The 26768-nt window shown below is 36.7% G+C and overlaps 1 protein-coding gene across 35 annotated transcripts in view; it reads right to left on the reverse strand.

Annotated features, from left to right (window-relative positions):
* The window catches only part of ZBTB20 (zinc finger and BTB domain containing 20), a 478527-nt gene that overhangs the window by 257862 nt on the left and 193897 nt on the right, over nt 1-26768 (reverse strand). The window lies entirely within an intron of this gene.

Raw genomic sequence — 26768 nt, forward strand, 5'->3', positions numbered from 1 at the left:
ATGTACCCCAGATGACTAGATTGAAACTTCGTGATCTTTTTCTAAAGTGATGTCAGGAGCATAAAGCAACCAGGATATTTAATAAAACCTTTAAGCAGAAAAAGTTGAGGAAATACATGGAGTGAAAGTTACGGGTGAAGATGCTTTCAGATGTTTTCTACACCATTTTCTATTAACATCTTTCCACAAAATCTTTCCATGAAAGGCAATATTATTTAGTTTGATTGCAAAAAATATCAACTAAGTGTGTTATACTCTTGTTCGCAGCACAGTCAAGGCAGTGAGTCCATCCAATCTGCTGCCACTGATCACAAATCAAACACCAAAAGCTTGGAAGCAAACAATCCTCTCTCTTTTCGCCACACTGACAAGCTCTCCTTGGATCTTGTCTCTACGAGAACGGCTTTAAAGAGCTGAACTTCAGCATGTGTCCTAACAGCCAAACAAGTCGGAAGCATCTTCAGTCAAAATTATGAAGTAATACCCCAAACCGAGTCCCCACAGAAACTGATTTTTTTTAGTTACTTTTCTCACAAGATTTTACCCTGAAGCAGACTTTCCGGAATATCAAGTCTATTTCCCTTCTCTCTTTTACTTTAGGTATAAAAGTCATGTCCTAAAGAGTGTTTTTAAAGCCTCCTAATCAACTGGGTGAAGAGAGCTTTGCCCTGTTTCCCACCCCAGGCACCAGCACAAAGTAACTGCCAGGGATGAAACCAACCAACCAACCAACCATCCATCCATCCATCCACCCAGGAGGTCAACCCCCCAAGCAAATGAGGATATGCACCTTCCCCAAAGTGGGTATGACACATTGCCCGGGCCATCCTCTCACTGGACTAACGTTGATACAGGCATTCAGTCCAAACAGAACACACTTTGTTTCATGGCAAGAGGAAAATATTAACAACTGTCCAGAAGAAAGAGCAAGGAACATCCAGATGTCTACTCCTCAAAATAGCCTCTGCCAAAAGCACCGTGCCCGTGCTGAGAACCTCTCCACATCCTCGGACTGCAGTGATTCCTCCCTGCAGGTGCCACGGCCCACCTCCCTAAACCGTATTTAACAACAAAGACAAGGATGCACAGGTTCTGTGATGGGAGCAAAGAACCGTCCTGCCTCGTTTTCTGGGAAAGTATGAGATAATAGTTTTAAAAAGGAGGTGTACAAGAACATGCAGTGCAGCTAGGCTTGATACTTCAGTTACAGTCACTCTAAATATATTCCTTCTGGCATCATATCTTTGGGACACCAATAAGTCAAAAAGACCCGTGAAGCTATTGAAGGTACTAGCAATCCGTTACTGACAGTGAAGGACACAAAATTGTCATAAACTTAAAACAAAGTGTCAGAGCTGCAAAAAAAGGATATTTTGAAGAACAGGAGGGGATTAACCTTGCAGAAATATTAATAGATAGAAGAAAAAAGACTGTTGTATTTAATTCAGCACATTACTAGATATAGCAAAATCATATTAGCTAACTATTTTTCCAATATACTCAACCCCAAGCATGTGTCAGGAAAGCAAAATAATGAAATTTTAAAATAAAAATTAACGTAGAGCTTCTTTTTATTGTTGTTGCTTTTTTTAAACCCTTAGGGCTCATATTTAACCTTTTCTCTAAAATAACAAACTTGAATTTAAGAAAAATAAGGCAGAGATCTGCATAGTGGCAGGACTCGAACAGCTTTGTTTAAATACTACAGTTTTCTTAAGTTGTGAAATGAAGTCTTGTTTGTTAAAACTGAACAGTAACATCCCATTTCAGAAACTGCTCAAATTTTTGTCTGTTCTGTTTATAAATTTAGGAAGACAGAATTTTCCTTCACAGGTTGAAAGTCTAATGTCTGGTCAAGTCAAATCACCCTCTCCTCCATAAACTAAAATTAGATTTTACATTTTGCAGAAAACACAAAACTCCACCATTCTGGATGCCACTCAACTGCACAGATAAAACTAGAATTTTAGCAACATTCATTTCCAAGGTTTTTCACCGTGTTTAATTAGTAAGTACTCAGAAAATAATTAAACGTGTTGGACCATTCAGGAAGGTTAGTGCCCTGTTACAAGTCTACATAAGCTTACAAATCAAAGCTGCGTACTCAAGACTGGGGAAGTCAGAGGTAACCTAGTGATACAAACAGAAATTTCAGTAATTGAAAAGCAAGAAAATGATTTTAAGAGTGAATTCTGCTTGTCTACTGTTAGAAGTTATCAGGTTTTGTAGAATCTTCCAGTGCAGATGAAAAACTTCCAGAATAAACCTGTGGGAAGAACAGCAGAAAACACTTTTCTTTCAAGGACATATGACCACCCTTTTGATCATGTTAAACACTGGAATCATATTCATCTCATACACACCTTCCAAGTATTTTACAAAGGGTTGACAGCAATTAAGGACACCAGGATTAGGGATTGTCATGCTCAGGAAGGTTAGTCTCCTCCACTTCATACAACCATGTCATAAAATGCTACTGATTCAGCTCCATCCTTACAACTACATAGGTTTCCAGGATGTATTATTCCTATAGAGAATTCCTTCCAGAATTCTTCCTCTAAAGATCAGGGTCATCTTCTAATTTGCAGCTAACATTTCTTTACAGTTAGTCCCTACAATTTGGTTTTTGTGGCAATACCAGTCAGAAGTGTTTTTTTTTTTTAACCTCTCTGACTTATTTCAACACCTTCTGCCTTTACATTTAAATCCAGTTTATAAGCATTAATGAAATAGCTTTAGAATATTTCTGTAGGGCACAATAAACCAAGTATCTGTGGTAATCCCTAAGAGATTCTGTACCGAGACAGAAATAGAGGCAGAAGATCTGGTTGCGCAGAGCTAAAGCAAGAATTGGATTCAGAATCAGGCAAGGAATCCAGGTGTTCTAGTATCCTTCTGAAGATCTACGTACTGCCCAGCAATTTTGTGAAATACAGCTTATATAATCAACTTATTACACAGTATACTTATATAAGATACTTATATAGCTTAAAATATTCCACTTCCTGTTTTCAAAAAGCTTTTCTTGATTCTTTTCTTGATTGTCTCAGGGATCATTGTCAAAAGATGTCAACTATTTCCTTTTATTCCTGAAGTGGGCAAAATTTATGCTTGTGCTCACTTTATGACTGCTTTACATTGCCAGGACAACACTTTAAAATAACCAAGAGTCAAGCCCTATAACTTTTTAATTGACCTTATACACCCCTGACGTAATATCAACAAAATTAGCAGCATTACACTAGGGAAGAATCTGCCCAAGAATGTGCACACAGACAAGAACTATTTGTAAAGGGCAAAAGAAAACAAACCCCGACACAATGCTTGCAACCACAAACAGGTCAGATCCTCAGAGGATACAACTATGAATAAATTGGTTGCAATAAGTATAAGCATATTTTCCTCTTGAAACGTGATCAAAAAGCATGAAATTTCCATACTACTGACCATTTTCTTCCCCCTTCTATTTGCCCTCCCCTCCCCAAATCCTTCATCTTTGATTCTTTTAGCAGGGTTATATATTTTTCACTTGCATTTGACAGAAGTCAATTTAAAATATCCCAACCAATCCTAATCAAAAGAATTTCTGGATTTCTATGGATATCAATCACGTAAATGCAATAAAAAGTGAATAAATAAAGTTCAGTGCAGCATAAAATTTTATTCTGCTTCTGCACTTGCCGCTGTTATGTGGAGAGTGACCTGACACTTTCATTCTATACATCTGAAGTTTGGAGGGGGGAGAAAAAATAAAAAAAGAGAGAAGGAGGGAGAGCACAGCGCTGTGCAGAAGTCATGGATGTTCCAGAGCACACTGTGACAGGAAAACACTCAATAGGAATTCCAGCAGCCAAAAAAAGATCTTAAATAGATCCATTGTCTTCCAGTCTGAAGCCCTTAAAAAGGCTAGAAATTAAAGCCTGTGCTGCCGGCACCCAGTCGCTCTTTCCTTTCATCGGGATTTGCAGGTCTTAATGCGATCTGTCGTGAGGAAAAACAGTGGAGCTATACAGTCCGGAGAGGTAGCAGAAGTGAAAGGCAGACGAGAGTTACATAACTGACTTTTTACATAAATATTGCAGTGAGAGGTATTTTGCTTTTCAGAAAGGAAAAAAGATATTAAAAGGCACAAGAGAATTCAATCCAGCCTCCCGTACTTCATGTCCCTCTTTCGCTTTGTAACATGCATCGAGCAGTTCAAGGGAGGTTTTTCTTCTCCTTTTTCCTATTAAACCTAAACAAATAACCAATTCTGTCTTAAATATGTTGTAATAGTTTTTCTCGTATTACCTGAGAAGTGCACCACATCATGGGAGATGGAAGAAAGTCTTATTTTAAAGCATAAGCAAGGACGGCTTGCTTATCTGCAGCACAGGGCACTTCAAATGACCATGGATGTTAAACTAACTCCCCTCGGTACAGTCTGAGAAAAGGGAAAAAACTGCAAGTCTCCCCATCTGTTATTTCCTTTTTTTTTTTTTTTTTCCCCTCTTGGCTGTAGAAAAGCAAAATTATGCAAGAGCTTTTGAATGTAAAGCCTGTGTGTGCTTTTTTCCCTTTTTGTCTCTGTGTACACGGTATGTGATATTGCGTAACTGAGTACCGAGTGGGCGGCTAGCATTTACTATTGATTTACACTACTCCATATAATGAATTCAGAGCTCTGAGGGAGAGACGCACACGAAGAAAGACAAAGGGACAAGATGGGGATTTAAGGACGGGTGAGGAGTGGAGCCATGGAAAGAGGGGACCGATACATCTGGGAACAGAAATACGCCTTTCTGAACCAAACAGGCTTTTCCCAGCCTCATCATTTTGGTGCCCTTCGCCAGGTCTCTGGCAGCACAGATGCTCAACAAGAGCCACTAAACCCTCCAGCCAAAAGCAGGGTTTCCCTCCCACACCCACTGCCCAACTCTCATTAGAAACTACAGAACAATATATAATTATGTCATTGTGGCACTTCTTGTGCTCACTATGAAGATGCACAGGAAGCTCTTATTCAGCCACGAGGGTTAGCACTAAGAAAAATCTTTTTTAATTACTATTCTACATCAACTTTTGACTTATTCCTTCAGGATCTGCAGGCTTGTAGGAGCACTGAAGTCATAGGCACTATGCACAGTATGTCACCTAAAGCCCTGCATCTTTTGATATGTTAGGTAGTAGCATGGGAATCAGAGAATGGCAACAGGGAACACAACCTATTTTGCTCACTCTTCACTGAGCAAGCACACACCTGGAGCCCTCAATTTAGACAGCAGCACACCCCTAGCTCTATAATGAAAACCATATCCAGTCAATAAGGTGAAATTCTCTCATTCCCAGAGGTGAATGGCCTGAATCCTTTGCCTCCAAGGTAAGACAAGGGTTTCCAAGTTCTGCCTGCTCCCACTTAATTCTAGGTCCTACAAAGCAAGGAAACTCTGCCAGGCTGGCATGACACTGGCCTGTTAGATGCCACTTATTCATATGAGGCTGGGGATTTTGCTAACAATGTTGATGTGATTGTAGAGGTTTTTAATAGTTTCTAAAGCACACTTAAAGATTGAAAGACTAAAAGTAGCAGGTTTACTAAATGCCACAGCAGACATCTAGCCTAGTGGCAGAAAAAAAAGAGCATGCTGATTACAAGAAAACAACTAACCAAAATCAAAAACCCAAACCAGCAGCTACCAATGCCCTTAAAAGCTTCCTTTGCATTATCATCTTTGCCAGAAGACATGCATCCCCCATGTTGCTTTCTTCAAGCTCTGTATAATAGACAACACGCTTTTGTTTACAGGTCAAGCAAACAAAACAAAATAAAAAATGACATTATAAAAAAGGTAGATCCTGTTTTAAGGAAATTCCATGTGTATACAATGTTTCTGACTGTTTTGTTGATTTTTTTTTTCTGCAGATCCACATCTACTAACGTTAACTATGATACTACCAGCTGGCATGCATTCAGAATCTCTGTTGGGATTTTAGGTTAGAGAGAAAAGGAAAATAGTAATTCTCTGTCTCACACATGCTTATTCATTTTGTTTGTACGAAACTGAAATTGCATTGAAATAACCCCAGAAATGTTTTACACACAAAGTCATGTGTGGCCTAACTAGTCTGATTTGTCTTAAAATGAAACTGATCCTTAAAGGAAAAGAGTAAGGTGTTCATAAAGAGGGACCTGGGTGTGCAATCTCAATTTAGCACTCTTTAGTAACAGGTCAGGCCAACAAAAAAATGCGTTCAGACATACTGGGAGAAAGAAATGAGACAGAGAAGAGACAAACTCTCCCTGACTCTCATGGTGACATTAGAAATTATGCCTAACAATCAAACTTTGAGTGATGCTATACACGATAAGTATCTCAGGAAGACTGATCTACAGAACAGACTCAGAAAATAAAAAATATTTCCTAACCTTCTTTCCTCTGAAAAGACTGCATGTGAAGAGGAATGTTTCAGCATCAATTAATACACTTAAAGTTAGTTCACAAGTTGTATATGTCCTCGTCAGGGATGCAGTGTAGAAGCTTAAAATGTATTAATCTCATGGGATGTTATATAAAAGAGATACACAGAGAAAATAAAGAAATGCCAGCTAGGGCAAAGCAAGCTGTCATGTCAATAAGAGCAGTTCCAACAGTGCTATGCTTGTTTAACCAACAACCGGAGTAGACATATATTTAAGCACTAGTCTGAATGTTAGATTTTAAGCATCCAGCAGTGGACTGCACATAACAGGCTCAGACAGAGATCAGAATCCAATAAAAATATGGGGACAGAAATTATGGAGTTCAGTTCTCATGTACATTGTACTTCAGGGGCTATCAAGCTGAGAAAAGTTTCCATTAAAATCATCTTGTCTTCAATCACTCAAAAATGTTGGAAACTGCTGTGCAAATTTTCTATTCTTAATGTTTACCTCATATGCAATTCCATGAGATCTTGAATAAACAAAAGTTCATCTGTTTTGCATGTAGGGAATGTGAAAAGAAGAACATCCAGAGACTTAAAAGAAATGTGTAAAAAAAGAGATTAAACTATCTATAGTATAAAGCATTAAAAATTGAAAACATGAATGGACTCATAGCTTATAAAGCCAATATTGGCTAGTTTCAAGTTTCAAGAATAAGTTTTCTATTACGATGAAAACATTATAGTTCTAAAAAGTCTACACAGTTATGAAATCCTACTAAATATTTTACAAAGGGCATCATGTACACAAACTTAGGTCAGAAAATCAAAACATAAATTTTGTTAGTTCTAACAAACTGTCTTTTTTGCATTGGGGTATGTAACAGTTTTTAACTTCTGATACATGTTCTCCCTACAACACAACATACCTGCAAAGTAGGCTTATTTGTCACTATGTGAGGTAGCTGGTTGGAGCTTGGGATTTTTTTGTTGTTTGTTGATAAGAGAAACACATTAATTGCAGATGCCATTTGCATGTATCAAAGATTCCATAGCTCTGTATTTGCTGAAAAGCAATCTGACCTCTCAGTAAAGACTGTATCATAAGGGAGAGACTAAGGTTATAAACAAGTTATTACTCTAGAATTTCATGATTTTGCATGAAAACTTAATGTTTCTCAGTACAGTTTGTCTTTTTAATGACTGTAGGAGGAGATAAGCCTGGTGCTAGGTTGTCATGGGCTTTTAATAGCAAAATGAATATAAAAAAAATATTAAAATGATAGAGACAAAAAATAAATACATTAGAGATGCTTGCCAACTCTTCCTGCTAATTAAAGAATCAATAAACCTTTTGCAGACCTCTTGCAACATGATTTTCCTTGCAATGAAAGAAACTTGCAACAAATATGCTTTTCTTGGCAATTTACTTTGATTTTTTTCCTACAGGCTGCTGTTTCACATGAACCTTTAGGACTCCTCCATTTTGGAAATGACTATGACACAGCAAAAGTTACTAAATTTTCCCCAACTCCCAACCAGCCAACTAAACATGTGTAATGGTGTATTTCCTAATGGTTCCTGCAGACCAACATATTTCCGAGACAGTTTTAGTTGAAATGAATGGCAGTAAAATTGGCAAAGACTCAGAAAGCAAAGTCCAAGGAGACTAGCAAAGAACTTGGTGTCAGAAAAATGGTCTCTGGATATTATTGCCATGTCTGCCAAAACCAAAAGAAGTGAGATTATGTCAGTGTTTCCATAATAAACCTCATTTTTCAAGACTCTGTAACTCAGCTGCAATGACCCGATCCAGACTAAAATCAGTGCATACAAGGACTGAGATCATGTGCAAATATTTATCTATATATTTACATTTATTTTCCCTACTGCAAATGTAATCTACTGTTATAATTTAATCTGGCAAGGAATTATTAATGTAACAGAATTAGGGAGAGAAAGGAGAAGGGATACAGAAGACAAAATTCAGAAATCACAGTGAATGCTTTCAGGGATAGCATAACTTCCCTACCAGATATTCCCTATGAGATTTTGAAAAGACCATACAGTAACTGGGGGCACAATATAATACCTGTCCAACAAACCTTAAAAATTTGTTTGGGTCCCTAAATGCAAAATCCTATTTTGAAGCTATTCTGGCTGTTATAATATGTAGCAGACTATGAAGAGACTAGAAGAGACCCAAAGGAGTTTACAGGATAGATGATGTTTGTTAATCTTTGAAGTACTGTACTTTATCACATTCATTCACCTCATACCTCTCAAATATCACCCCTACACTCTACAGGTTTGATCCTGCAGAGGTCTGAGTGACTCAGGGACGTGCAGACAAAGGGTAGGTCACAAGTCTGAGGAGCCCTCAAACTGCAGAGTGCAAGGCAGTACCCCACTGCACATGAAGCCTGCTGGAACAGCTGAACACCTCCTCCAACCCAGAGGAGAGAGCTGCTGCTTCTGCCACCGTCACCTCTAGCAGTAGTACCTGGACGAAGACTGCAAGGCCCTGCTTTACAAAATGGCTCCACTAGCTCAAGGAAATGCAAAAGTGTGAATGCCTACTATATCAGCAGTTACAGATTTCCCCAGAGGTTCTCATCGTTCATATCTGTACGACTCCAGACTCCTATTTGTTTTTAAGTCAAGTACCTCAATATGTACAGCAAAAAAAAAGCACCTTCACAGGGTACTTCACATGACTCCAAGATCAATTTTTTTTTTTTTTGTTTAAAGCACCTAGGTGGCTGGAAATTGGGTTCTACCCTGGATATCTAAATGTTAAAATATACCTGGAAGAGCTTATTTTCAGGCACCAAAATAAGAAAGCTGAATAAGAAATAGCTTGCAGCAAACTGTGCAACAAGTTCAGGATGCTCTAAGATGCTCTAAGCTGCCTTTCTCTTTTTATCCAATGAGGAAATTAGCTCAGACTAGATAGTATAAGAAAGCGAGAGTTACATGAGCTGAATATGACAGCAAGGCTTCCACCACTTGACATTTTAATTTTCTGTCTTTGGTTATGTTTTGTCTTATTGAGTATTGCTGGTCTGAGTGTGCATACACAGTGGCATTTACCTCTCTCCTGCTTTGCAGAGAGTTGTTCGGAATACAGAAACTTGACAATACTCATCAGCTAATGACATATTTTGAAAACAAGTAAATAAATTAAAAATAAGTGAATAATTTGTAACACAATACAGAACAGCAGTAACAGTCTTTTGTACCATTATAACTTCATTTTTCCCCAAGACTGTCAGAGCACCTTGTAAAAAAAGATGCACTCATATTAAGCACCTTGTTCCATGAGTAGTTCCAATGAAATCGTGAGACCTTTTAACAAAATAAGATATTACTCAGTTACCCAACCCTGTGACATAATTATTATCCATTCCACTTACAAATGGGGAAATAAGTACACAATTTGTGTAAGATCCCAAGCTAAGCAAGTGGCAGAGCTGAAAACAGAATGCCAAACTCTCAGCTGCTGATTTATCTGATCACCCTCATCACAATGTTATATAATAATAATAATAATAATAATAATAATAAAGGCTTTCCAGGTCACCCAGAATAGCTACAGTGGTTTTCTTCATTTCTACTGGGATTAAGACCTTCCTGACTCTAACTACCTATATTACAGCTATGGAGTGGCCAAAGTGAAATTGCTACAACAGAGAGAAAGCTGACTGCAAAAACTGGCATCAGAAATTTGCAGACAGAAGGCTAAGATACATACATACACACACACAAACTATTTAAGTTAATTTTGTTGTGAACTTAAATGTTTTTCCCAATATTCTGCCACAGAAGTTCGTCTGGGTACAGTAGCAGCAGAAAGTTGACAAACACAGTGTGTGAGGCTTATTGTAAAAATAGAAACTAGAGGTTGCACTTTCTCAGATTGTGGGTCAGGATTTTTATTTTATTTACTTATTTTAAGGTAAAATTAGAAATGTTATGCTGTTTTCATTCTGTCTTCAATCCTGGAAGAAACTAAACAATAGCTTGCATTAAGCAAATAATTAAAGATGGTAAATCTTCTGTCTTAATTGCTGCTCATATTGGAAATAAAAGTTTCCTTACCTTTTTACTACATTTGCTGAAAGCCAACAGTGTCATCTCCCCAGTCATTTCAATGTCAGCTACTCGTTTATCATACAGAATGAAAGTAATAATAAAAGTGTGCTGATCTGCTTGCTTTCACTCTATATAGTGCCTATATTTATAGGCTTATGCTTCTATTTGAATCTATATTTATCTGCTTTATCTGCCTACAGTGCATCTGTTTCTCATACACACAGACATATATATACACACACACGCGTGCGTGCACACAAATATACAGGCATATATAAACACACATACGGGTATACCCCAAAATATGCATACTTACAGTAGGCTTCTGTTCAACAGTAAGATTTGTATAAATATAAACATATGCAGCATACACGACATAAATGAAGACACATACACAAAGAAAATCATAAACAATTAAATGAATATGCCTTGCTGGCTGTAGGAAGGTTTATTATTCAGTAGGCTGCCTTCTAAATAGGACTGTATATAATTGGTTCCCTTTACATTAGTCTGTTGCCGTAGATTTGCAAGCAGTAACAATTTTGACTGTTATTTTGCCTAGAGTTTTTCTGTGTAAGCTCACTTGGCACAGCTGTGAAATCACTGCCAGCCTGTCTGCAGCCTGATTCCCCATTGGTACCATGAGCAGTTTCCCTCAGGCTATTCATTAAAGAGGCCAGAGTTGAGTCACCCTGTACCAGTTCAGGAGACAATCCCCTAGAGGGAAAGAACAAAGTGTGACTCCAGATCCAGGTCAATCTGGCAGTTTTAAGTCCAAACATTAGTAGTGTGCTTCCCTGGGCCTTAAGAATAAACAGCATTCTCCCAAATTACCAGAGGATAAACAGGGGTATTCACCTTCTTGTTAGCAGAAACCAGCATGCCACGCTTCCCCACGTCACTGGGCAGGGTTCCAGTTGGTCTGTCCCGTCACTGCGGTCGGAGCTAGGTCCATCTCAACCTTTTTTCCTGCTAGCTAGGCTTCTGCTAAGTCTATTAGAGCTGCAAAAGGAGTTGACTGAACTTTAGTCTCTGATACTAAGGTCTCTGTGATGCTGTAATGTGATAAAGCCTGCATTAGGCTAGTTATGGAAACAGATTATAGCATGTGTCCACTGGAATTATCTTCACGTCTTAATTCAGTACTTCATTCGTTCACATCATATCATCTCACAGGTGTGTTGGAGGAGGAGGTTGCACAAGATAACAACAAAGCTAAGCAACACAGTCACCGGGGACATCTGTTTCTCTCATTGGAGAAGCTATATTTTGGGTTTCCAGTTACTCGTAACACAGTGAAAATGAACTGTCGATTCAATATGTTACCTCTGGGCTCTCTGAAGGGAGTAGGAAACCCTGAGCCAAAACCTATTGGATATATAGACTACAGAGATAAGATACAAACATAAAGAGAACCTACTGGGTATGAAGGGCAGTTGAAAAAGGCAACCTTACCCATAAGACCGAAAAATTTCAAAATTGACCACACAACATATCTTCTCTTTTTACAGGTGTAAAAAACTGTATTCAAGTCTAAGAAAGTCTACACAGAAATCCACACAGTAAGTATATTGACAATATACTTCGTGGACAAAAAAAAAATAAAAAATAAAATATTAGGGTATATTTAAAAACCACAAAATTCTAAAATCCTGCAACTCAGTATCAGGAAGAAAAAAAACACCCTTAAAAAAACTTTTTATGTCAAGATTGTGTTGGCTGATCAAAACAGAAATACTACTTCCTAAATCAAAGAATTCTGGATAATTATTCTTTCATCCACTTGATAATATTTGGAAACTGGTCCTGTAGTAATTTAATGTTTAACAGGTATTAGATGGTCCATTTGAAAGGGTTTTTGGATAATCTACAGACAAGAAGGCGTTTAAATATAACATGTATCTATTTTCTGTGTAGACAAAATTTTCTACATACCTTCACTTAATTTCTGTTTGATCTTAATATTCCAATTTCTTGATCATTAAAATCAACTGCAGCTATTGAACAAAACTCAGTTCATACTTTCCTCACTGTTAAAGTTATTCCTTACCCACTGATGACTGACGTAACCATTTTAAAATTAAAAAAATATCATTCTTTCCTCTTAACTTGCTATTTTTTTTAACTGATCAGCACAATGCATGTAGTAACATGACATCAACAGTACTTGAAAAGTTTATCTATCTAGAAATAAAATGCTAATTTGAAAAAGAAGAGAAAGGATTCTTAGTTAACTTCTGTATTATCTGACCACCACCAATCTGGTAGGATCTATTATGAAAATACTACCATACGGCTAAAAATAACAATCTTGTGATAACTGTAATGAGCCTACATTTATGCAATTCTTAGCAGTGACCATTTAGCAAACAGTCCATTCATTTTTTTCTCAGCAGGATATTTTACAGTTTTAGCGTGTTTAAGAGCATCTCCAAATTGAAAAGTATTATGTAATTATTGAGGTGGCAACAGATTGATTACAGGATATAGTTTCTCTTTGAGAAACTGTGCCTTACATTGTACCTTTATACATATAAGAAACTATTTAAGCATTTCTTTGATGCACAAAAGTACAAACTCCTACCTCATTTGTTCAGCATTCTTTGAAATTCTGTAGGTAGAACATTAAAGGAATCTGTTTAATGCAAACTCCCTCCTTCTTTTGACAAAGAGAGTGAATATTACCAGAGTTCAAGAAATGCATCTACCTTTCTCTGTATACAATGTATTAAAAAAATATAGGCTGGGACAAATGTCTAATACATCTTCTATTGCTTCAAGGAGAACAGCGATGTTAATACATAAATACCTCTCAATTCCTGGCACATTGTCTGCCAATATATCTTAATATCTGACATACATCTATCGCTCCTTAGGAATCCTTCCATTAGATTTCCTAATTGGTATCTATGATCTTAAACTTACTGTAATATTTCTTGGAGAAGATTTAATGGTATGTTAAAATTCCAACTATATGAAGTAACCCTTTACTTCCAAATAAATTAAAATATAAAAACTTAAGGCCTATCCTTGCCGCAACAAACTAGTCATGTAATTTCATGCTGATGCAGTCGAAAAGGTATATAACTCAATCTTGTATTAGTATAACTATATCCATGCATTAAGTTGATCTAGTATAATTACTTCAGTAAAAACATCAATCCTTTTAATCAGATCAATTACATTAGTATAAAATCTATGCACATACTAGGCCTTAGTTGATGAGACCACCTAAGACAAAGTGGTAAACACCCAATTCCTGATTAATCTCAACAAATCTGAAGCTGCCCCAGATATATTGGACTTAAGGCAAGTAAAATATCCAGGCCACACACTAACAAGTACAATCAAAATTTCAGAGACAACAATGCTTACTTAAAGATGACAAGAAAGAAAATAATTGTTCAATTTCTCAACAGGCAAACAGTAATGAAAAATTACAAAAAGGAAATATTTTGTCAAGTTTAGTAGGACAAACTCAAAGAATGACATGCACATTGTAAACCAACCAAGTCTGTTTAGCAGTTCTTCTTAGAAAAGACTGAAATCTCATCAGCAACAACTGATCAATAGCGCTTTCTAACAAACAAAAACGTAAGTTGTATATATACAAGTACAGTTTGGTCCCATTATCATCTCTCTACACAAAAGAAGCTCTCCTATTTTGCCAACAGCAATTAAAATTTGGAAAGACAGTAGGCAGTATCTTCCTGAAATATGACATTACAGCAATATCTCAACTATTTAACCCATAACAGAAGGATAGAATTCTAACTTAGAAAATTCAGTAAAAGAAACAACAAATCTGTACTAAAATTTGAAGGCTGCAGGAATGCCTAGCTTAGCACAATGCACAGAGGTGTGTTTTTTTTTTTTTTAAAGCACTCCCAAGTACTATAGATGACTGAAGAACAAAATAAACTCTTGAAACTGAGATATCAGCAACTGAATTTCAAAATATTATAAAAGACCTTCCCAAATGGCAATGCTCCAGGTCTTTAGCACTGAGTTTGATGTATCTTTTCAGGATGTTCTAGTTCTTTATTGTCCTCAAATAATCTGTGGTTCTTTGAATACTGAAAAAAACAGCCTTATTTCTCTTTGGAAGCCAGCAGAAACCAGTTGTTTAGCTCTGAAGATCATCTTGACCAAAATAATGAATTGCGTCAACAAATAAAATGCTGGCAAAAACTTTAGGAAACTATCTTAATCCTATCACTATTAACTTAAACTGATCATCCCAGCTTTCTTGGAGAAACGTTACAAATCACTTGCCTCATTTCACAATGAAAGAAAAGTATCTTCCTTTCTGCAGTAAGCACTGAAAAGATACCGAGTAGGGTTTTTGTGGATAATTATCCTGAGAAGTTATGTTGAAGACTCAAGTGGAACCTTATCCATGTGTAGAAAATACCTGATGTGGGGAAGTAAAGAAGACAGCCAAGCCCTTCTCCAAGCTATCCAGTGAAAGAACAACAGAAAACAAGCACAAACTGAAATGCAGGAAATTCCTCTTAAACATGAGAAAAAACTTTTGACTGTGAGGGTGGTCAAACACTGGATGGTTGCTCAGAGAGACTGGGGAGTCTCCATCCTCGGCGCTATTAAAAATTTAACAGGACACAATGCTGAGCAGCATGCTCTAGGTGATGCTGCATTGAACAGCAGAATTAGAGTAGATAATCTACATTGATCCCTTCTGACCTCAATGATTCTATGAAATTTTCTTTTCAGATACTATGTTACTTCAAAATGTGTTGAAATATTTCCCTGTGCATAGCTTTATTTGACTTGGTACTGTTCAGAAATATAAAGCTTGCCTGTAGGTCCTGTAAGCTTAACAGGTAGAAGATTGAGTATGCATAGAAGCATACTGAACACCATTGTGAGCAGCAAAAGTCACATCCTTTATCGTGTACTTTGTTTATGATAGCTGCTGGAGACTGATACTCAGGTCACCATAATCTATACACATCAGTTCTGCGTATCTTGACATGTCACCTTGCTTTACATTGCTGAAATCAAATCTTCATTCTGCATTTCAACAAAGCCTAACAACTCTTTTATCCATCTGATGTAAATAAGTCAGGGAAAGAAGTAATGATTTTCTGCACCCATTCAACGAGATTTATTTTTCTAGGCTAACAGACTCTTCTGAAATTCCAACATGTGAATGAACAGATACTACCCAACTGATTTACATCATTAATACTAACATGAAGCTCCTCTTGCCTACCCTAACTTAAATTCCCAAAAGTATGGTTATTTACAAACAAATATAAAATAGTGATATAATTCCTAAACATCTTTCCATTATTTCCCTTTGTTTGGTACAAATAGGAACTAGAAACAGTCACAACAATTTCAGCACAGAAAGAGATAAAACAATAAAAATTTCATTCAGGCTTCAAAGCCTAGAAAACCGAATCCTCAGCTAGAAAACCTCATTTTTGGACAGACCCAACTGGATGTGTATATAGCTACCTATGTTCTTAAGAATTAAAACCAGTCATACATGACAAAGCAATGAACAGGAAAACAGCAAACACCAGTTCTGTCTTTCACTCACAAACTCTGATCTCCTCAGAAATATGGGGGCCATATTCTGAACTCCTCAGAAATATGAGGAAAATTGATAATGGATAAATATAACAACAGAATCAGAATCCTTTGGCTTTCCACCAGTCTGGAAGATGCTAATTTTAAAAGACAGTATTCTCAGGCATATCAATCTTTCCAAGCTTTTACTAGAGCACAGTGCTACTGAATTTTCAGCTCCTCAGAATTAAAATTAATTTGCCTTCTTGAGATTTCTGTACGTATCTACAAGTGAGAATCTTTTCAGATGTGATTGCTTAAAAATATGCTCTACAACAATTGATTAGAAGAAACGCTTGGACAGCAGTGTAATTTAAAAAGAGTTTTCATCATTACTGTCCAATTCTACATTAAGAAGAATTTGCATTTGGACTGTCCATCTTCTATTCTCAGCTCAGAACCTGTGAATTCCTTACATGGCCAGGTGATCATACTCTTACTACGACTACTTTTGAAGATTCAGAAGACGATCAATAAAGGGCTCAATAAATGGCTTATTAAGTTTTATAAAGGACTGAGTGGAACAAACTAGCTGATATTTATAATAACCTATAGATTCATCTGTAATATGCCCACAAAACGTATAATATGTACTATCCATATCAAAAATATTCTTAGAATATTGATCGATCATATATTAGCGTTTATGAACTCTTTTAAAATGTGTCATCAATATAAGTGTAGCTGGATAAACAATTCAAGATGCAACTTGCAAGAAGGCTAGTATTCACAGCACCTGTAAACACATACAATACTTCACTGTGCAAGACTTGAGTAATAGTTTACTGGTTTCACAAGGATGAATCCTTCGCATTCCTCGGCTGCTGATCCAAATCTTATCTCCCCTTTCTGTGTAGTACCAGTAGGTATCTCAAACATCCAGGAAAACTGAGCAAATTGCACCCATAGTGACATATGGACCAACACCGCCTACAGTATAAGTAGGGAGCTGCATGGCTTGAGATTTTTAACAACTTCCAGGAAATTCCACGGAGTCTTCCAAGGAACACCATGGAGTATATATGTAGGGAGATTTTCTGAATTTTCTTATGGAAATTAATGTTAATAAATCAATGAATGGATTACTACTATGAATGCAAGCAAGTTTACCTATGTAACAATTATAATATTGGCGGTATTTCTCACTTCATGTGTAGTCATAAATTATACATTCTGCTGTTATATCAGTAAAAATATTTTAGTGTCAGTCAAATGACCTCACATTTATTTGAAAGCAGAATCTGGTCCTGAATGTCACATCAGTGAGAGTTTAACAAAACGGAAATCTCTTGTGAGAAGGCAGTGCAGAATTTCATGGCACATTAATGAATCTTTTCTGATTGTGGTAAGGCTTTCACTTCATTGATGCACACTAAATAGCACAGACAGCTACCAGTCCTTACAGTCTGCCTTACAAAAGGAGTTTCCTGGTGACAACAAACGGCCATCCAAGAAGTTAAATACTGTCAGGAAATTCACTGGAGGAAAAGAAATACACTAGATATTACTTACTGAAAAAAAAAAATATAAAGAATGAGGCTTATACCTTTAACTATTTAATTTTACCAACACCAAAACCAGAATGTAACTTCAGAGACTTGATTGCTGGGTCACGTTTCTACATGAATCATAATTCTACTTTAATAATAGCATCTTATATTGGCTGTTTTCAGTAGAAAGTATCAGGATTGTCATGCTCCAACAACGCATCTATGTTTCTAAGTCTACAATGAGAACAGAAATTCTCCATTTTTATTATTTAGCCCCTAATTATATTATTTTGAGATAACAAGTCTACTCTCTCAAATCCAAGCAAAATTTCCTATCTAACACCACTGACTGAACCTCTGTGCTGCAGTTCCACAGGTTTTCCCAGAGGCACAACCACAGAGCATGAATCTACAGCGTGATGGTTAAGCACATGGATATATGGGTAACGTGTCTGGGTTGGAAACTTTGTCAGGTGAATACATTGTACCATGTCAGTTCTGACCACATCAGAGTAGTACATCAGAAACATATTATGGGGATAAGTGAATACAGAAACTTATTACACTTAGTGCAGGAAAAATCTAAGGGCATCATAGAAAAGCTGGAGAGAGTGATTATATAGGCTCAGGGGATATCAGCAATTATGAAAAGGACATTGCCAGCCACAACTGAAAAGCAAAGAACAAAGCCAACAATATGGTATTAATCACATGCCCTATCTGCGTATGATGCCAAACTATTCAAAGCACAGAATGTTCTTTATTCACCTCACTTTATATTGCTGAATGAATATAGCTTTTATGAAAACGAGAGATTAAAAACATTGATATTAACCAACTTTTGGGCCAAATCCTACTTATCTTATTGATGCAAGTAGTTCCACTGATTTAAATAGATGTAATTACCATTGACTTCAATAGAGCTACTCATGGAGTTAGGAGGGCAGGATGTGGCTCATTGCATAAGTAAGCTTCCCTTACCACCATGAATGGTGCCAACTCATCATTTCTGATGCAACCCTCCCTGCTTTCTGGTAACAGATTCCTTGACCAGAGACTTCTGTACGTGCCAAAGTCTGTGACACTTTTGACACACGCACAATAAAAACTTGAATGAAATGACTGATTTTATTTTTACCTCTTCAGAAGCAATAGACAGAATGCTGACAGAACTTCATAGCACGTTTTAATTGTGCGTTCCTCCAATTCATTGTGAATGAAACATCTAGGTGGGGCTGGAATTAAGCTTCTGCAAAGACTACCTGTCCGCAGATAATTGTCATATATTTGAAAAGGATGGTACAAATTCAATCGATTTAAGGTAAGTCTCCTGGGTACAAAACAATGTTTCCAGCAACAGTTTTCTAGCAATAGTTAGCCCAACTGAATAAGACTAGACTCATCCCATTCTCTCTACTTTCATATTTAAATGCTGGGTCTTGTTTTTGACCACACCCATTCTCTTGTGCAGCATCCCTCCAGTCAATGCCAGAATGGACAAGATTTGAAGGAGGAAAATACAGAATGCAGCAAACAACATGAAAGAGAGAAGAGAAGGAAAGAACATTGCATTTTGACAGCGTGAGAGTGATTCTAAGGCCACTGCCTTTAAGGAGCTCAGTCCTTGTTCTTCTGCCATCCTGCTTCAATGACTCAGAGGAAAGTGTTGTTAAACATGTAAAATGGCAAGAGACACAGGCAAAGCAGAGGAAGGCAGAAGGCTGGAACTCTTTTTTCAATTACTGATATTTGAAGATGTACCAAAGCAGTGCTTTATGGCATTTAAGACCATTAGAATATACTGTAACCCACGAACCCCTATCTTCAATCCCATCCTTTCACTTGCTACAGCATATTTTGAATGACTATTTGTAACAGGGCCCAATTCTTATCTCTTTCTTATTTCATTACAGAGTTTAAGTTATCTCCATCAATCTCAAATTGCTTTGTGGACTGCTGAGATAAGAACCAGTTTCAAGATGTTATGCTGCACTGGTTCTTCCTTTTCTTGGTGAGGGGTTATTCGCTGCCCTGTGAAATCCCTTACTGGCATCTGAATGTAGTTACAGATTCAAAATTGACAGACCTATATATTAAGAGACACAGATTCTGGACACTTCAAAAAAAAAAAAAGGCAAACAAAAACAAACAAAAAAATGAACTTTTCTTGCAGAGCGAATCTCTGCACGTAGGGCATTATGAAATTCTACCTTGTTTTGCAGAAATAGTACAACGAGACTTAGATCCTGGTATGTGCACATTTTTTAAATGATTATTATCTCAAGCACACAGAATAATAGTTAATATTTCAGATTCTAAAATACAGTGGAGCCTCAATTATCCAAATTCAGTGAACCCAGACAAGGTTTTGCCCCTTGTCATTTATTAATTAAATGGTAAATTGCTTCTATTACTAATTATTTCCACAGATCCATGGGCATGCAGGGCATTTTGGTTACTCATAAACGCGATTATCGAGTTCTATTCAGTGTTCTTTCCATGTTCTTCAGATAATTGCGATTCTGATGTATTCTGAAAACCATTTAAAACATTTTTTACAATGTATTACTGGGAGAGCTTCCAGGTCTTGTACATCCTCTGGGGTAGAGGCATCCCCAAGATTGTGGGAAGCAGCACTCTTGACAAGCCAAAAGACAGGGAAGTGTGTCAGCCAATACGTAGAACAAAAGTAAAACTACTTCTTGAGCACAATCTGACAATTTCTGATCCCAGCTGTATATCAGGTTGAGTGAGTGAGTGACTGTCTGAATAGGATGCCGGCAAGTCAGATATTACATTAAACTCACTTTTTTTTTTTTTCCCCCAGCTGGTCTCCATTCAAGGGAAGACAAGTTTAGCTTAAGATTCCTTTAGATCCTACAAAATCCTACAAAAGATAAATGGTTCCAACTATAGCAAGATGTACCACACTTAAAAAGACTACGTGAGAGATTTTAAGGCTCCAGGTTCAGAACTGTGGGCAGGTCAGAATGATGCATCATCTATGGATGAGGCCATGAGAACCCTATCTTTGTAAAAAAAAAAAAAAAAAAAAAAAAGAAAAAAAAAGGACACAAGTTGGCAAAACTCAGGTACTGAACAGCAAAGAACTGCCTCAATAGACTAAATACACTTTAAGCAGAGCATCTAAACAGACAGTCAGGTCAAATATGTAAGCACTGCAATACAAAACTGAATGTCTAAAGACTGAGCTAAGTGAAGTGCAATGCCCATTTTTCAAAGACTTATATATGACACAACTTGAGCTGCTAGAGAAGATGTGTGTTGCATTTCATAATAATGACTGAGTAAAATGCACAGGTGTGAGACGGGTGCTGGGAATTAAAGAAAGTATATATAAATAAAATGAATATATTAAAATTAAGAAGTACAATGTTTTTTCAATTCCAGGCCTACATAGAAAGGGATAGGTGTTAGAATCATATTATGCAACATCTTCCCAAAATGCTGACAATGACTATGAAATGTAAAAAAGAAGATTTGAGAAGCAGCAGTTAGTTAGAAAACCTATGAAAGAAGAAGCAAGTAAAGCACTAAACCTACTTTAACATGTTCATATCAAAGAACCATCCTGTAATTATGATTATAGTGCATGTAAAATCAGTTATCTATAGGACTGAAAAAATAACAGCAAAATCCACTACAGCAATATGCAATTTCAGAAAAAAAATAAAAATCATATTTAAAATTAGGAATCTAGTAAAAAGGAAACTGAAAAAACGATAGAAGTAAAATGCTTTAAGATGTTACTGTTAGAAGATACGTTATCAGAGATTCAGGTCTCTTACAAGTAAAAGGAAAGCCTTACCTTAGAGTAGCTGTAATAATCTTGACCCCCAGTTGTCCGCCTCAATCATTTTGAGAAACATCTCAGCAGTTTGTCTGGCAGGCACAGAAAATTACAGCCTAAGGTACTAAAGAAATCCAGAAGCCATTCTGATTTACCTGAATATGCTAGATTGTAAACTGTCATAATTCGATTGCCACTTTAGATGAAAATCCTTTGCAAGGGGGCAAAATTCTCCAGGAGAGAAGCTTGATATATCGCTGGATGCAGGAACTTTTAAAGTTGTCCTACAGTAATGCATATCTAGTCATTACTCTGAATTCACAAAACAAATATATAATCACCTGTGAAAAAAGAAAATCTCTAACAGGATTTTTTTATGAGCATCTTTACTAGAAGTAAAAAGCTACCATCTGAAAAGAGAAAGCCATATTTAATGCAGAAGGTTTTTTTTTGAGTATGTAGAATAAAGCACGCCCATAAAAATGTTGAAGAAAAACTTTCTAAAGCCATAAATAACTTTTCCAAATACTCTACACAGAATCTGTAAGGCCAACAGATGAGGTGAAAAAAGTGTTCGCAGAACAAAAATCCAAAATTAATTTATTGTACTTGTGTTCCCTATGGAGAAGTTTATAATAGTCTGAGAAAATATGCAATGCAAAAAAAAAATGGTTCTAATCTAACAGTTCTAAAGAAAATCAGACATGAAAGAACTTTACTAATAACTTGCACATAATCAGTGCAACAAAAGAATATTAGTGCACAACAAAATAATAGAAAGCGACTTACTGGCAATATTAAAAAAGGAAAAAGGGCTTTAGGAAGACCCATGTAGATCAGTCTATAATCTACAACATAGAGACTGGTAGAAAAATATAATAAATAATAACTGACACTTGGGCAGATAAAACAGAGAAGATACAACATGAGCTTTTTGTAGAAGGAAGTCTTGTTTTGCAAATTTACAGAGTTCCCAGGAGGAGTGAACAGGCCTATGTGGAAGAGACTCAAGTAGTACTAGTTGGTAAAAAAAAATAGTAAAATTGAAAAACCTCACCAAAGACTCTAAAAGAAAGTAAGTTATCATGACATAAGAGAAAAGAGCCTCTCAGATTAATAACTGTCTCAAAGATGCACAATAAATGCGAGGAATAAACATTCGGCTTTTACAATGGAAGCTGATTACTACCAGAGTCCCATAAGAATTTGCAGGAAGACTTATGCTGTTCAACATTTTCATAAATGGCTAGGGAAAGAAGACTAGTGACGCAACAAAATTTGTACTTCTTACCAAAAAAATATAGCACAACAAAAGCTAAAACTGAAATGTTCCGAAAAAAAGACCAGGTAAAACTGAGATACTACACAATTAAGAGAAAAATGAATTTTAACCATTATAACACACAGCAATATTCATAGAAAAATGACCTCACATTCATACAATAGGATCTAGATTAGCTGTTACTATGTAGGAAAAAAGAGTAGAGAATCCTTGTGGATATACCTATGAAAGCACCAGCTCAATACCCAGCATTGATCATAAAGGTTTAAAAAAAAAAAAGTTTGGATTATTAAGAAAGAAATAGAAAATAAAACTAAAAACATAATTATAGCCCTCTAATAAATCCACAGTAGACTCATATACTGGATACTATACATAGGCTTGAGCTCCCAGTGCAAAACAGGATATAAGCAAACTAAACAGACATGGAAAAGTGCATAAATGTACGGAAAAATCTTCTGTTTAAGGAGAGATGAAAAAGAGTTGGGTTCTTTGCCCTGGAAAAATAAATTATTGAGGAAAATAGAAAGGAGTTTTATAAAATCATAACAAACAAGAACAAGGTGAACTGCTAATAACTGTTCCATATTTCTTATTACATATTTCTAGGAAACATCCAAAGAAGTTATCAAGCACAAGGTTTAAGGCAAACAAAAGGAAGCACTTTTTCACACAATATGTAATTAAACTGTGGAATTCACTGGCACAGGACGTTTTCAATGCCAGAAGTAAAAACGGTTTCAAAAAGCAATTGGACAAAATCTCAACAGAAAGGTCTACCAGGTCAATTAAACACAACAATCTGAAAGCAGAAAACATTACCCTGCACTAAGAAATAGGAAGGCTCATCTGCCACTTTCTAAGCAGCAGAATGAACCAATCTGACACATATCAGCGGCTAAGCTCCGACATAGCTAACACATAGATCACAGAGATTCTGGCTTTAAAATGAATTTATGGAGCACATGGATTATGGCCACAACTGATGATTTACTATTGCACTGTCAACCTACTAGATACTGATTAATATCCTTACCAGGTACAACTATAGTTAAACTTTCTTTTAAGGACAAAGACTTAAGAGTGAAACAGGAAGAGCAATGTCTGGGGAACAAGACATTCTTTCAGACTTGTGATACGGATACAGCAGCTCTTCCTTGCTGGCTTGGATTCTAGGTGGCAGTGTTCATTCCTGAGATGAAAACCATCTATCTCATTTCGTTACCAGTGATACCCTCTTTGGTTCAAATGGGTGTTCAACATTCACAATGATGGAGTGATATCTGTGGGAGCTGGAGATAGTCTACTGCCCATGATACACCCAAAGATGTCTTTTAAAAAATAAGTAAAAACATTAAGGCCACAAAGCAAAGCACTCAGAAGTAGGAAAATATCAAAATGAAGTCTGTCACAACAACTGTAGTGTCACAATACAATCTTCCATGTTATGATTGTATATTTTGTGTTCTGTATAATGGATAGCATCCAGGGAATGAGACTAATTCAAATATTCTTTTTTTATCCTCTCTGTTCAGTGTGTGGCCCCAAGCCTTGTTTACTGAGTTGCATCCAAGTCTTGCATGAAATAAGATGGCTTTTTGTTTCTGGCTTTTCTGTGGTACTCATCAGTATAGCGTCTGAATATCTCAACAATCTTCATGAATTAATCCTTACAATGTACCCTCAGATGTCTGGAATGATTATAATTCCTCATTGAAGAAAATTATGACAGAAATTATGTGACTTTTTTTGTGGCCACACAGGAAGTCTCTATCAAAGACAGGAAGAGAACTTAGATCTTTTCATTCTAACGGGTGCCAAGAATCTCCTAAATTTATCCTACAGGAGGAGCACTCTGAGGATTCATGCTCTTCCAGCAGACCTGCAGCTCACCCATGGCATAAAAGTTCTCCAACAGGGATGGGATAGCAGGGACAGGAACCCCTTTCTGATCACACCATATATCTAATTCTGTCAATTGGGAAAAGCTGCTCTAAGGATTAATTGCTGTGAGATTTGCAAAGCCTTTGGAGATACTCAAATTATCAGTATGATGAGGGACAAAGTTTTGGCACTTAGTTCTTACAATCTTTTGCAGAAATTTGTCCTCCTGATTTGCATTCTCTAGGGTTCTTGCCAACACGAGGTATTCTATATTTTTCTAAAAAGTCTCAAGAAGGGGTAGTGGTATGGGTATAAGATATCAATAACTGACAGATGGAGTATTTCTGTAATATCAAAGATTGCAATTTATGGTTGTGATGTAGTTCGTAACTATGAATTACAACTTTGTGGAATATTCTTTATACACTGCACTTGTGCTCAAAGTGCATAAAAACACACAAAAAATTACCCTAATGTACGTGAGAAGTCTGTCTCACACCTAACAAAGCCAAGAAACCAAGAGTAAAGCTCAGTCTCCGTTCTTCTATTGTGTTTCCTATTGCGTCTACATATTGCAGCATTTGTGGTCTGTAAGATCACCCACTGTAGGAACAACTTTCAGTTCTCTGTGACAATAGGGTGAGCTGAGGACAGACTGGCAATCTTTGGAGATGAATTTCCTGCCCTTTGTGGGTTTCAGTTAGACTCTTAAGCATTATTTGAACTTTTGTGGTTTAATTTTCTTTGTTGTTGTTTTAATTCTAATGGCAGAAAACAGGAGAAGAAACAACATCCCTCTGGAGGCAGTGAATCGCAGTATCTGAAGAGTAAACTGCCATCTCTTCTCTTTCAGGCATTTTAAGATATGTCAGCAAACAAAGATGACCTAGTAAATGTGTAGAATGGCAAGAGGATGCAAGGCTTCTTATTTACTACTAAATATACCAAAAGCCATAGTTTCTGTTGATGTTTTATGGCCTTCTGAACTAATTTCTCTCCATTAACATTCAACCACTACCACAGCCTCAGACACTGCTCACCAATATTTTCTTAGTAAGGACCAAAAAAGAAAAGGGGTAGGAGAAAGGCTATTGCATTCAAGCAATCCTGCATTTGCAGTACTAGTTGGACAAGACATGTAGGAAAGAAAGCCTCTGCCAACCTGAGACCCTTATATTTGTTCCACTTGACTATTAATAGTTACTATAGTTATCGTGCACATGTTATTCAGAGAACATGCTCTCTTAATTACTTAGGGAGCAATGGAAGTCCTTAGAAAAGGAAGTGGAAAATTCATTCCATGTTCTCAATTTACAGATCTATAGAAGACTGCTCTTCTGTCTCCACATTTCCAATATCTGTGGGCCAAATCAACTACTTTTGCAATGAAAAAGTAATGAAAAAGCTGTTTTCCTCTGGCAATGTGCAAGCCTAACTTGACAAGGATATTTTTTTTCAACCACTGGTGGCTTGAATCAAGAGACTTTCAAATAGCAGTGAACAGCTGCAAAGATGAGATCAGGAACTATACTTCAGTAACTAGATTTATTAAATTCTTAATAGGGGTCAGATCTGTTTGTTTTGCTCTCCCCTCATAGACTCTAAGGACATTACAAAATAATATTTGTTATGTATATGCAGGGGCTTTCACTTTATATATTTGAAATGAAATTATAAAAAAACTCCAAAGTAAAAATAAATAAGCCACTAAAAAAAAACAAAACACAAAAGACTTCAAGGGGGAAGACTGCCAGCTATGGGATAACAGTCATTAAATACCACCGTGAGTTTTCTCAAATTCCAGGGATCGTCAGCATGAGAGAGTTTTAGTTAGGTCCATCTTGACTAACATATGCAGAAGGGAACGTTTCTGTTTCTTCATTCCCTCACTCTCTTGAGTGTCACAGCTTCCTATCTCTTGCTTCTGTTTACAGTTGTCTCTCACCATGTACTTCAGGAAAAGAAAAATCTAAGTAAAGATCACAGCCTGTTCCATTATGTGCCCTTCCTCTTCTTCTCCTCCTTTCTTGCATTTGTGCAGTGTTGTGGCACCTATTAACTACCAATGTTTTCAGAATGACATTATACAAGGTGCAGGATGTACCACTGTGCCCTAAAAATATCAACAACTGCATTAGTCTCACAATAATTAATGGCAGGCATTATGCAAATGACAACTTTTTCACTGCAAAATAATGACATTTCT

Source organism: Cygnus olor, chromosome 1 (genome assembly GCF_009769625.2).
Source record: "Cygnus olor isolate bCygOlo1 chromosome 1, bCygOlo1.pri.v2, whole genome shotgun sequence".
Lineage (NCBI taxonomy): Eukaryota > Metazoa > Chordata > Aves > Anseriformes > Anatidae > Cygnus > Cygnus olor.